The sequence below is a fragment of the Strix uralensis genome, chromosome 1, assembly GCF_047716275.1.
Source record: "Strix uralensis isolate ZFMK-TIS-50842 chromosome 1, bStrUra1, whole genome shotgun sequence".
Lineage (NCBI taxonomy): Eukaryota > Metazoa > Chordata > Aves > Strigiformes > Strigidae > Strix > Strix uralensis.
Window position 1 is genome coordinate 16,432,797 of NC_133972.1, and position 11,073 is coordinate 16,443,869.

Sequence of the window (11,073 nt, forward strand, 5' to 3'; positions counted from 1 at the left end):
ACACCATCGCATGGTTTTGTCGTGCCCAAAAGCAGATGCCTAGGAACAACAATAACAAGGTAAGTACATAGCGCAGTGTACTTGTGATACTTCCTCCGAAGAGCCTCTTGGTTGCCAACCATGTACAATTTAAGGACTTTTGAGGACAGAGGTGGTTTTATATGTTTAGTCATCTCTTTCATCCCTACTCGCCATGTGCTGTGCTCCTCACAACTCTAGTCATTTCAAAAGAGCAAATTGCTGTGCTATGGAATTTAAAAAAACAACTAGCAACTGAGCAGGAAGGGGAGCTTTTTTCTTCATCTCTGCTTGCTAATGAAACAACCTCACCATGTCTTAAAGCAGAGATGCAAAAGAAATTTTTCAGATCTAATTTGTGCTCTGCACAGCTCCAATTACATCACAAAGTAAAGACCCCTGCAACCAGTGCTGGCCTCTGATGAAAAATAAACCCTTTTCATGCACAGACAGTGGTTTGAGAAGGGGATATACTGAGCTGTGGTGAAATCTTGGAGAGTTGATGGCTGGGCATCTTGAAATGGAAACACAAGTGTTATCAATTCAGGTACAGCTCTATACCCCCAGACACTGGCATCAAGGTACAGGTGTGCTTCCTCCTCTTACACTTAACTTCTTTCACAGTAAAATGGATTTTTATGGTGCTTTCATCTGGGAGCAAATGTGGAAGCAACTCAGTTTTAGGAACTTGGGGAGGAGTGGCTGGAGAGCTGCCAGAGAGGGACCTGGGGGTGTTGATTGACAGCCGGCTGAACAGGAGCCAGCAGTGTGCCCAGGTGGCCAAGAAGGCCAATGGTATCCTGGCTTGGATCAGCAATAGCGTGGCCAGCAGGGACAGGGAAGGGATCTTACCCCTGGACTCGGCACTGGTGAGGCCGCACCTCGATGACTGGGTTCAGTTTTGGGCCCCTCACTACAAAAAGGACATTGAATGACTCGAGCGTGTCCAGAGAAGGGCAACGAAGCTGGTGCAGGGTCTGGAGCACAGGTCTGATGGGGAGCGGCTGAGGGAACTGGGGGGGTTTAGTCTGGAGAAGAGGAGGCTGAGGGGAGACCTCATCGCCCTCTACAGCTACCTGAAAGGAGGGTGCAGAGAGCTGGGGATGAGTCTCTTGAACCAAGGAACAAGCGATAGGACAAGAGGGAATGGCCTCAAGTTGTGTCAGGGAAGGTTTAGACTGGATATTAGGAAACATTTCTTTCCAGAAGGGGTTGTTGGGCGTTGGAATGGGCTGCCCAGGGCAGGGGTGGAGTCCCCATCCCTGGAGGGGTTTCAGAGTCGGGTTGACCCAGTGCTGAGGGATCTGGTGGAGTTGAGAACGGTCAGTGTGAGGTTAATGGTTGGACTGGATGATCTTCAAGGTCTTTTCCAACCTTGATGATTCTGTGAACGACAGAGATGAAAGGCTGCTTGGTGTCCTACCCCTGTCACCTCTGGAGCCAGGAATTACATCTCTGCACATGCCCATGAAGATCACTGCATTTTACAATGATACACGGAGGACAAACTGCGTAGTCCTGATGATACCCAGATAAATCTGCAGCCCTGTGTGAATTGACTTCTGACCAATACTTCCCATCACCACCTAACAAGATCTGTAGCTTGATCCCACGTTGTGTGTGTACTAAAGAATTACTTCTTATCTGTGACCTGCTCATCTCTCGGTGTCCATGGAGAGTCATATTTCTTGTGTGAGAGAAAAGCAGGTGCTTTGCTTTTGGAGCTGACTGCCATTATCCCCCTGTTTAGAGGCAGCCCACCTTACCCTGCCAGCTTCCATCCAAACCACCGTAGCTTTTGGGGGAGAGGGGCAGATCCCCCCTGCTCCAACAGCTGTGCAGTGTGAGCTGCCCAGGAGGACCTGCTGGGGTGCAGGGTGGGTGCAAAGTAAGGAGAGGCAACACAGATAAGGATCGGGAGGCTTCCTGGAGGAAAAGCAAGACAACAGGCTTCAGGGATGGCAAAAATAAAGATTTTTTCCTAAGGCCCTGAAAGAGGCTTTGTTAAGTTACCCAAAAGGGCCTGGTAAGTTGTTGAACTGAGAGAAGGATGAAAGAAAGGAGCTGGTCTGGGAAGGCAATGCAGGCAAGGAAAGATCTTACGTGTTTCTGTTCTGAATCACCCCTCAAACTGAGAGGTTGTTTTGTTTTGCTTTGCTTTGCCTTCAGAAGTTCCCTTCTGCTAGTTTGGTTTTAAATGAAACCTAACTGTGTGGCTGAAAAGCACCTTTGGTATATTCATGGGAGGAAGAACTACAGACAGTGCTACCTCAAAATCCTGGCCGACTTGGTCCTGATCCCATGCAAACCTACAAAAGCCAGAGGTGCCTGACCTCTCCAAACCTCTCCGTTCCTGTTTACTTTGAATTACTGCTGTGGTGTTTCATGATGTATTCCTGCAGAAGTCTCTTCCCAGGGAAGGGTTTTACCTCACCTTGATGTCCAGTCTTGTCTGAATCCCACAAGTGTGGCAGCACCCTACGGGGGTTCATGGCTGGCAGAGCTCCTGGCAGAGCTGCTCTCCCCATAAAGGCCACCAGAGGAGAGAAAAAAATGGTAACTCTTATGGCTTCAGTTCTCCCACCAGGCTTTGTGCTACTCCCTCATGCCATACACGGCATTTTGTATGTCTCCATGTTGTTAGTACCCTTAAGCACATAGCAGATTGAACACTGGTTGTCCCCTAACTGTGGCCAAACACACCTCAGCTTCTGTCTGCAGAGGACACAGTTGAAAACCCTGAAGGTCCTCTCTCTTCCAACAGGTGTGAAGTTCATCAATGCTGAAAATGCATCACTGCAGTGCCTACTCATCCAGGGAAGTCTGGTCTTTCTGGCACTTTTTTCCCAGAAGTGTTAGGAGGGGAAACTTCACTAGCTGGAATAAGGGTTCCTGCACCCTCTCATTACTGATGGCTTAGTCACTAAGATGAGGCAAAGAACTAGATACAGCAGTTTCAAATGGCTAAGTATCTTAGCAGGATACGGTGAAGGGAAGGCTAGAAGTGAGGGGTTTAGCTGCTTGACTTGATTTACAGGGGCTATGGTAAAGATGCATTTTAAATCCTATCAAACACTAAGCCTCAGAAGTCAATGAGACATGATTTCCCTTTGCAGAGTTGTGCTGGGTAAGCCTGTTAATCTCCCAATCCTTTAGTTGTTTCATGATGGGATGTGGTAGGCAGGTTAGCATTACTGGCTTTTCTCCAATTCCAGATGCCTCTACGTGTTTATTTATCTGGTTAAGATATGAAGTGAAAGTGCTACTTTTGTGTATAAGGGATTCGTGGGGGAATACTTTCTATTGTTTTGAAAGAAGGCTTAAAGGACAGAAAATCAAACTGTAATGCTTATTTATTAAGCTAGATTTTTCTTTTTAAATAGAGCAGTCCCTTAGATGGTCAAGGGAGGAAGGATCAGGAGAGAGCATGGTTTCTTGAAGCCTCCTCATGTGCCCTAGTCTGGCTGCCAGCTTCTTTCCCTAGGCAAGCATTTATCTGGTTAAGTCACACTCATGGTTTGTTGCCGGTTATTCTGGTGGTCCACCAAGACCAGCTATAAGAAACTTCCTGCAGGTGCTTACAGTGCCGTGGTTGGCCATCTACCCTGTCCTAGCCACCAGTCTTCATGCCAAACAATGTGCTGTGTGAGAGCTGCTCTGTGGTAGTCCCCTGTGTGCAGAGAGATATGAAAAAAGGTGAACCTGGGTGTCATGATGTAGAAACCTGGCCATGAGGAGTAAGGTGCTGAAACAAAGAAACTGACTCAACAGTAAAGTTTTTACTGTTAAGCAGGTATTCTTTATTAGCAGCGCTGGCGCTGCCCTGGGGATTCTCCACCATAAGGGCTCCCAAGAATTAACAAGGGACATCAGTTTACATACACACAAATTACACATATTCATTAGATTTCCTGGAAAGGGGTGTCTTATGATAATGACTTCCCAGAATTCATTTACATAGTCCAAGCATGTGTAGCAAAAATAGAGTGAGGGTCTTCAGTGGTCGAGGGAAGAAGTAGTCTTCTTCACAGTGTTCATTAGTTGACCTTCTTTCCAGAGCATGTGCTGGGAAGTAAGGTCCAGGTGCCTCCTTCCTAAATCAGCAGAATTATCTTCCCTATAATAGGGTCTCTGTGTCTCTTTGTTCGAGCCCCGCCTTATCTTAGTTTTCCCATTCTAGGAGTTGCCCAAGTGTCCACTGAAGGCTTTAGGTCTGCTGTCAGTGATTTCCATAGGGAGCCTAACGAGCATTTCAATCTTACCTAAACAAAGAGACCTCAGGAAACAGTTGAGGAGTCAGGAGTCCTTGAGAAACAAATCACAGAATCACAGAATCACAGAATGATCTAGGTTGGAAAAGACCTTGAAGATCATCTAGTCCAATCATTAACCTCACACTGACCATTCTAAATGAAGCAAAACACAAGCAAAGCTTTCATACATCACAGTTTACTCTTAATAATTGTCAGAAATTCATTACTTTGAGCCCTTTCAGTGCCCTTAGAGTTACCATCAGGCATGAACTCACAGTTCCCACCACAGCAGGAGCACCACAGCAATGTTAAGTGGGGCTGTCCCTGCAGGTAGGCAACCAAATGGAAGCAAATAGGCTAAAGCCTTGCTGACACCTTCTGCAGCCCAGAAAGAGGGTTTGCAGGTGTCATGAGCAAACAGAGCATGAGTGGGCACACTCAGGATCTGCAAGGCGTGCCCAGCCTGCAGACACACTCCATCGTTCAGCTGATGCTGATTTTAACTCAGCCCTGGTGAGGGCTGCCAGATCTCTAGGACTGCTTTTCCACACAGCAGGTATGCCGTGGAGAACAGGACTGTGGTTTTTAGCTGCTGGCTTCCCACACCCCTTTTGGCAGTGGATGAACTACAGTGGCTGCAAACACACCTCTGTGCAGCTGAGGGTGCAATTGGATCCCCTCCTGGAGCAGCCAAGGCTAGAGCCATTTTAGCACCAGTTAACCAGGCATCAGCCCAGGCCACTGCACCCTGTCTGCAGAAGGGCAGGGGGGTTCACAAGCCCCCAGTAAAGCAAATTCTTTGACTGGTGTTAGGGCTTTCAGACCAAACAAGGTGCTTTGTTACAGCCCAGAACAAAATTCTAGACTGGTCTCATTCCACTTTCCCAGATTTTTGCCATTTGTAAAGTCCACAAGGACTCTTTCACACTGGCAGAAAGAAGAATTACTCTGATGCATTGCACTAAGTTGCAATAAATTGCATTGAATTTTTTTCTCTTTTTTCCCCCCTTCTGCCTCTCATAAAATTGATTTTGGGACCAAGAATGCAATCACAATTCACTCACAGTGTCACAGCAGGGACTGAATTACCTAAGAGAAAAGAGCTGGGTAAAAAATTAGGAACGATTTGATTGTACACCAGGAGCACCCGTCATTTTTCTGCCATCAGGGCTGCATCAGGCAAGAGTGAGTCACACCTGGGAATCATAAATCACGTAATGCCATTTGGCTGTAGTCATGGGGGCATTCAAACCCTAGCTTATTTCACACTTTCAGTCTACTCTTCTGAAATTATTAAATTCTTACATTTGCCCATAATTTTGTATGGTTTTGCCTTCACCCTAAGAGAGGATTCTGTGAAGGTCCATTACAGCTTCCTTCTTCCTACAGACCTGAACTAGTTTTTAGGGCCCTTCAATCCTGAGCGCACCAAGCAGACACAGGCAAGAATTTAAGCTAAAAGAATGGGGAACAGCATCACGACGTTATTGTGGGCTGTCACAAGTGTGACTAACAATGGTGAGCAGGCAGAGTCAGGGGAGAGAAGGGAAGACAATGCAGAAGACAGAAGAGTGGCATTCATCACAGGCAGCACAGCCGGCAGCTCGTGGTCAGAGGTGAGACAAGGATGGAAGGCTGTGCAAGCCCATGTACCACTGAAGATGTGGGCGACATTTCATTTTTAAGGGCAGCAAGGATGAGAACGTAATCGCAACCGTTAAGTTGCTGTGGATGGCAGTGTAAGGTAATACGCAGTTTCAGGAGGAGCACTCACTGTTGAAAAAGAAAAGAAATGCCAGAATTTCTGGAGTGGGTTTAGGAGCTTTTGGTTGCCACTGGACACCACGTACCCTCCAAACGGTAACATTTTTAGTGCTAATGATAGATATGGTCACTAGGGACTCAGTCTCAATAAACATCAGCTTGCTCTCTCCATCTCACTTCTTCCATTAATACTTCCATTTGCTGCAGAGGCTGTCCTGGAGATTTATGGCTGTACAGCAACGGCACTTTGGACTTCTGTCAGGAATTGCATTTCATTACTGTAAGCTGAAGATAAATTTCGGGATAAAAATAACTAATTAAAGCTATTTAAAAAAAAATGAATTTAAAATAAATTTTAAAAGCTTCCAGTAACCAAATAACCATCAGAAATTAATATGCTAATAGCAACAGCTTTTGTGCACTGACTGACTACAATCTGGGGCAAAGTCCTTTTCCCTCCCATTTTCTGCAAGAGTTGGTAAGGAGAAAAGAGGGAAATCATGGTGTATAAAACATACTGGCCAACTTCTGTTTTCATTTGTTTTACCTCTCTGTAAATCCACACTGCAGAATTAAAAGCAGTGGATTCAAACTGCCAGCAGAGCCTTGAAGCATAATCTTTGCTTCTAAACAAGTACCATGAATCATTCTCTTCCAGAATATTTCCTGCTATACAACAGAGCACCTGATTCTGAGAGTTTGTGACTGTAAGTCCCCGGTGCAGGTGTGAGTGAAATGAGATGCAGAGTTAGTTATTTTATGCACTCAACATGATAATCTTTGCCTCCCCAACAAAGGCACGGTGTGGCTGGCATCCTGGTATCACCAACGTGATCTGATGTGCATAAAGGATTTGCTGTAGTGTCAGATTATGGGATCGATAAGCTGTTGGTTTTCCTTAACCCTGTCACACAAACATTCAATCACTGTGTTACTGTGCAGCAGCTCCTAGAGAAGTTCCACAGCTTCAACTACAGAAGAAAATTAATTGGGCTGGCCATCTGCTTTCTGGATTTACTAGTAGCTGCCACAGCTCATTGGCTAAGCATCTCAGCGTGGAAAGGACCTCAGAAGAGTCAAAAGGCAGGAGGTCCCACAGGTGGGGATGACAGCCCTTCCATCTTGCTGTGAATCCAGAAAAGCTCCTTGAAAGAGAATTTCACAAATGAAAATTAAAAAAAAAAAAAAACAACCAAGCAACACAACAAAATCCCATAAAGCCAGGCAAAAGCAGCACATGGTTTACTTTCCCAGCTGTGGTGTGAATACTAACAAATGCAGAGCTCTAACAAGTGCCGAGAGCAAGGACTGAATTTTGGAGTTCCCCTGGGCCTGAGCAAAACAAAGCACACCAGCAGGGCCTCTACAGAGCTCACTAGAGAGGCCAGAGAAGGAAGATAAAACAGGAGACAGGAAAGCAGAGACCAAACAGAAGGACAGGCTTGGTGCCGACAGTCCTTGTGTGAGTTTGCGCTTTCCCACTTTAAAAAAGGATAGGAGAAAATTTGACATCTTGTTGGGGGATAGGGTGTAGGGGAGAACTTTGTAGAGTAGGGCTAATGGTTGGACTCGATGATCCCAAGGGTCTTTTCCAACCTGAATGATTCTGTGATTCTGTGATTATTATACAGGGAATGTGTTGGGGAGAAGCTGTGTGAAGGGCTAGTTCTTGCGTTGGTGCTGGATGTTCATCTTTGCGTGTCTTTTAGCAGTCTTGAAAGGCACTGTTGGAGGGCAATATAGAGAGAGCAGGCATCTATTCACAGTAGAGAGTTAAAAAGAGGGATGGGAACATTAGAAATAGCGCAGTGCAATCACAAAGTCCCGGAAACTCTAGATTAGGCTTTGTCCTCACTCTGTTTCTTAGTGGTTTCATTTTTTATGGTGCCTAAAGTAAAATTTCAGATAAACAGATTTTTCTGGTTTATATATTTTGCTGAGAACCAAATATTTGTGTGTGTGTGTGTGTGTACATGTGCCTGTTTCTATTAATATAAAAATTACTTAGAGCAAGTTAATCTAAAGAGTGCCATCTACTGCTCATAAGAACAAGTCACACAGCAAAGTTGTGTGCTGAATGTGGCTTCCTGCATGAAGCTGGTTTTATGATATGAGGACTTCAGGTATCTCAGACCATTTTAGCTCCTTCTTGGGACTCACCCAAAGGTGGGAGACTGGCTGCAGGGGCAAGCAGTCCCAGCAGCACCACAGCTCACATCTCAATAATACTGAAAAGGCTTGTCTTTTTTCGTTCCCATTTTAGTTCTGAGTTTATCATCTCAAGGCAAACTTAAACTGGCACTGATGCATCTTGTATGACTGTACACCTACACCATCCAACAGCTTGGCCGTCTGAAAGCATGAATGTGAGAGGGAAGGCTTCAACATTGCTGTTTGGTATGCTGCTTGAATAGCAGACTGTAGTCAAGCAAAAACACCATAAATTGCCTCTATGCCCCTGTTACTCTTTCTTGGACACTCACAGCTCTGAAGCTTGTCACAGGACCATTACACCTCTTCTCAAATTCTCTTGATTGGGAAAACAGTTACCAGGGTTTCCAGGTGCTCCCTGTCTGCAAAAAAAAAAAAAAAAAAGAAACATGTATAAATGTATCTTATATAATATCAATCTATACGTTAAAGCACGGCAGTCTGAGAGGCTTTCTGTGGGCTGGGCTTTTTACAGAATACTTCAAGCTGGACACTAAGTGACTTTAGCAGGCCCTAGGATACCTTAAGTAGTTGTTAGACATCTCCTATTGCAGCTGTGATGGTACAAGATCATGAGCTACACATGTGACATATTCTACATCCACGTATAAGTAGGGGCTTGCTGTCATGCACCTCCAGTAAAGAGAAGGAAATATTTGTATGCTGCCTGAGGAAAATACCCCAAAGTGGAATCTTAAAATGTTCAATATTTCCCTAACTGGAAACCTTGGATCATTGTGTATTAAATCAGCACACGTCCTCTATTTGATGAAATGGCTTCTTCTGTGGGCAAAACAGATTTCATGTAGTTGCTCTTAGATTAACAGTTGTTGAAAACTAAACTAAATGCCAGTCATACTGGAAATGTCACATCGTGTTACTGAATTGTTATGACTCCAGCTTACAGTTGATGAAATATCATTGTTGAAACACTGATACTCCAATATTGTCTTTCTTTTCGTGATTTTGTAGAACAAAAATAACCACCTTATCTCAGTCCTGCCAGCCCAAAGAACATGGTACTGTAAGACAGTCAGTACATTCATTCGTGGTTCATTCAAGCCCAAATACATTGTGTGTGCAGTAGAACTGCTCCATTTTGGAAACACAGGAGCCTCTTTGCTACTCTTACACATATCAACGCCTAGAAAACCAAGTTAGTATCCAGATCAAAGTTTGTTAACTTGAGGAATAAACAAGACATTGCATGTGGCCTGGAGCCTCTTGTATGTAGCAACCTTCTCTAAAGCTGCTTTTCTCTGCAAGGAGTATCTGTTTGGGGAGCTAGAGCCAGCCTGATTTTTTCACAGATCTTGAATAAATCAGATGAGAAGTGTGAACTGTCCCATCCACCTCAATAGATGTGAACTCAGGTAACTACATTCTTTATCAAAGAATGGCAGAAAGGAAACCTTTTTAGAGTTAGACAGCATTTGGCATTCAAAATGTTTTCCAAGCAAACAGGCTTCATTCAAAACAGCATCTCCTTGAGAAGGCTCCATTTCCAATAAATGTTTTGAGCTTTTGTCACTGAAAGTCCCTGGAGGAAAAATGTAATAGAAGTCTTCAGTCATCTGTGCAGGAATACAAAAACATCACCAGCTTCAGTGTCATGCTAATGAAAACTTCTACAGGTGCTCAGCAGGGCATGTAACAACCAAGGCTACTTCTGCACTGGGAAGTGGAGCTTCTGCAGCCCTAGGGACTCCAGCAGAGCGGCAGGGTGACGTGGGGAAGGCCCCTGAGATGGGCACAGAGACCACACGGGAAACACGAGAATCTGCTGAGTGGCAGGCTCTCCTGGGCTACTGGAGGAAGGCATAGGAGGGGTGGCAGCAGGTTGCAAGACCTTCCTTTGCCTTCCCTCTTAGTTTCTTGCTTCAAGCACAAATGTTCCGCTCCATGCCACGACAAGGTCACAGGCCATCACCCTTGATGATTATCTGCTGTACGCCGAGAAGACATGAGCTTCGAGTTGTCTACTATTACAGCTGCTGGCAGGCCAGCCACTGAGGCACGCCAAGTTGTCCTTTGGAGTAAATCAGTAACGGGCCCAGGAGAAGGATAAAGAGGAGCAAAGTCAGGTAGGAAAGTGCATCCAAGCAGGTGAAATTGTTGGGTTTGGTCAAATGGTTGGTGCTAACTGAAGTGACATGCCAGCTAAAGAGATAAAAGACCTTTAGTACTCTGCAAGTAGCCACCTTCAAGAAGTAGTAGTCAAGCCAGCAGATGATGGGATGTAGATGAGGTAAGGACAGGAGGAAAGTTCAGCGAGGCTTGAACGCTAGCTTAAACAAAAGCTGTTCCTGCAGCTTTTCTTGTAAAATAAAACACCATCATTTCAGGAACACTAAAAATCCCTCTCTAGCCTGTTTGATCAGGGACTAGGTGGCACTGTGTACCCAAAAAATGAGATGTTAGTCGAATGTTTCTGTACAGTTACAGGCTGAAGCGTATGGTAGTGAAAAGCTTGACAAAACAGGAGCAGCACGGGGAGAACAGGACGTCTGATGGTGTGGCTGTATGTACAAAAGCCTTGTTTATGGGAAAAGAAGATGAAGGACCTACTTTCTGAGTCAAATGTTCCCATCCAATTTTCCAGACACGCTTGCAGTCCCTTGCCACTATGCTTGCCTGGTATGTCAGGCCAGTTGTTGGTGTTGGGCAAGAGGACAGACAGACGCTTGCCTGCAGGGCCTTCCTGCTGATCCTACCCATAAACTGCTTTACTGCCAGAAGCATGTGGAAGCACCAACACGGCTTGTCCCCACCAACAAGCCGCCCTCCTCCCGCAACACCTGCAGGGCTGCTGGGATAAACGCTGGGG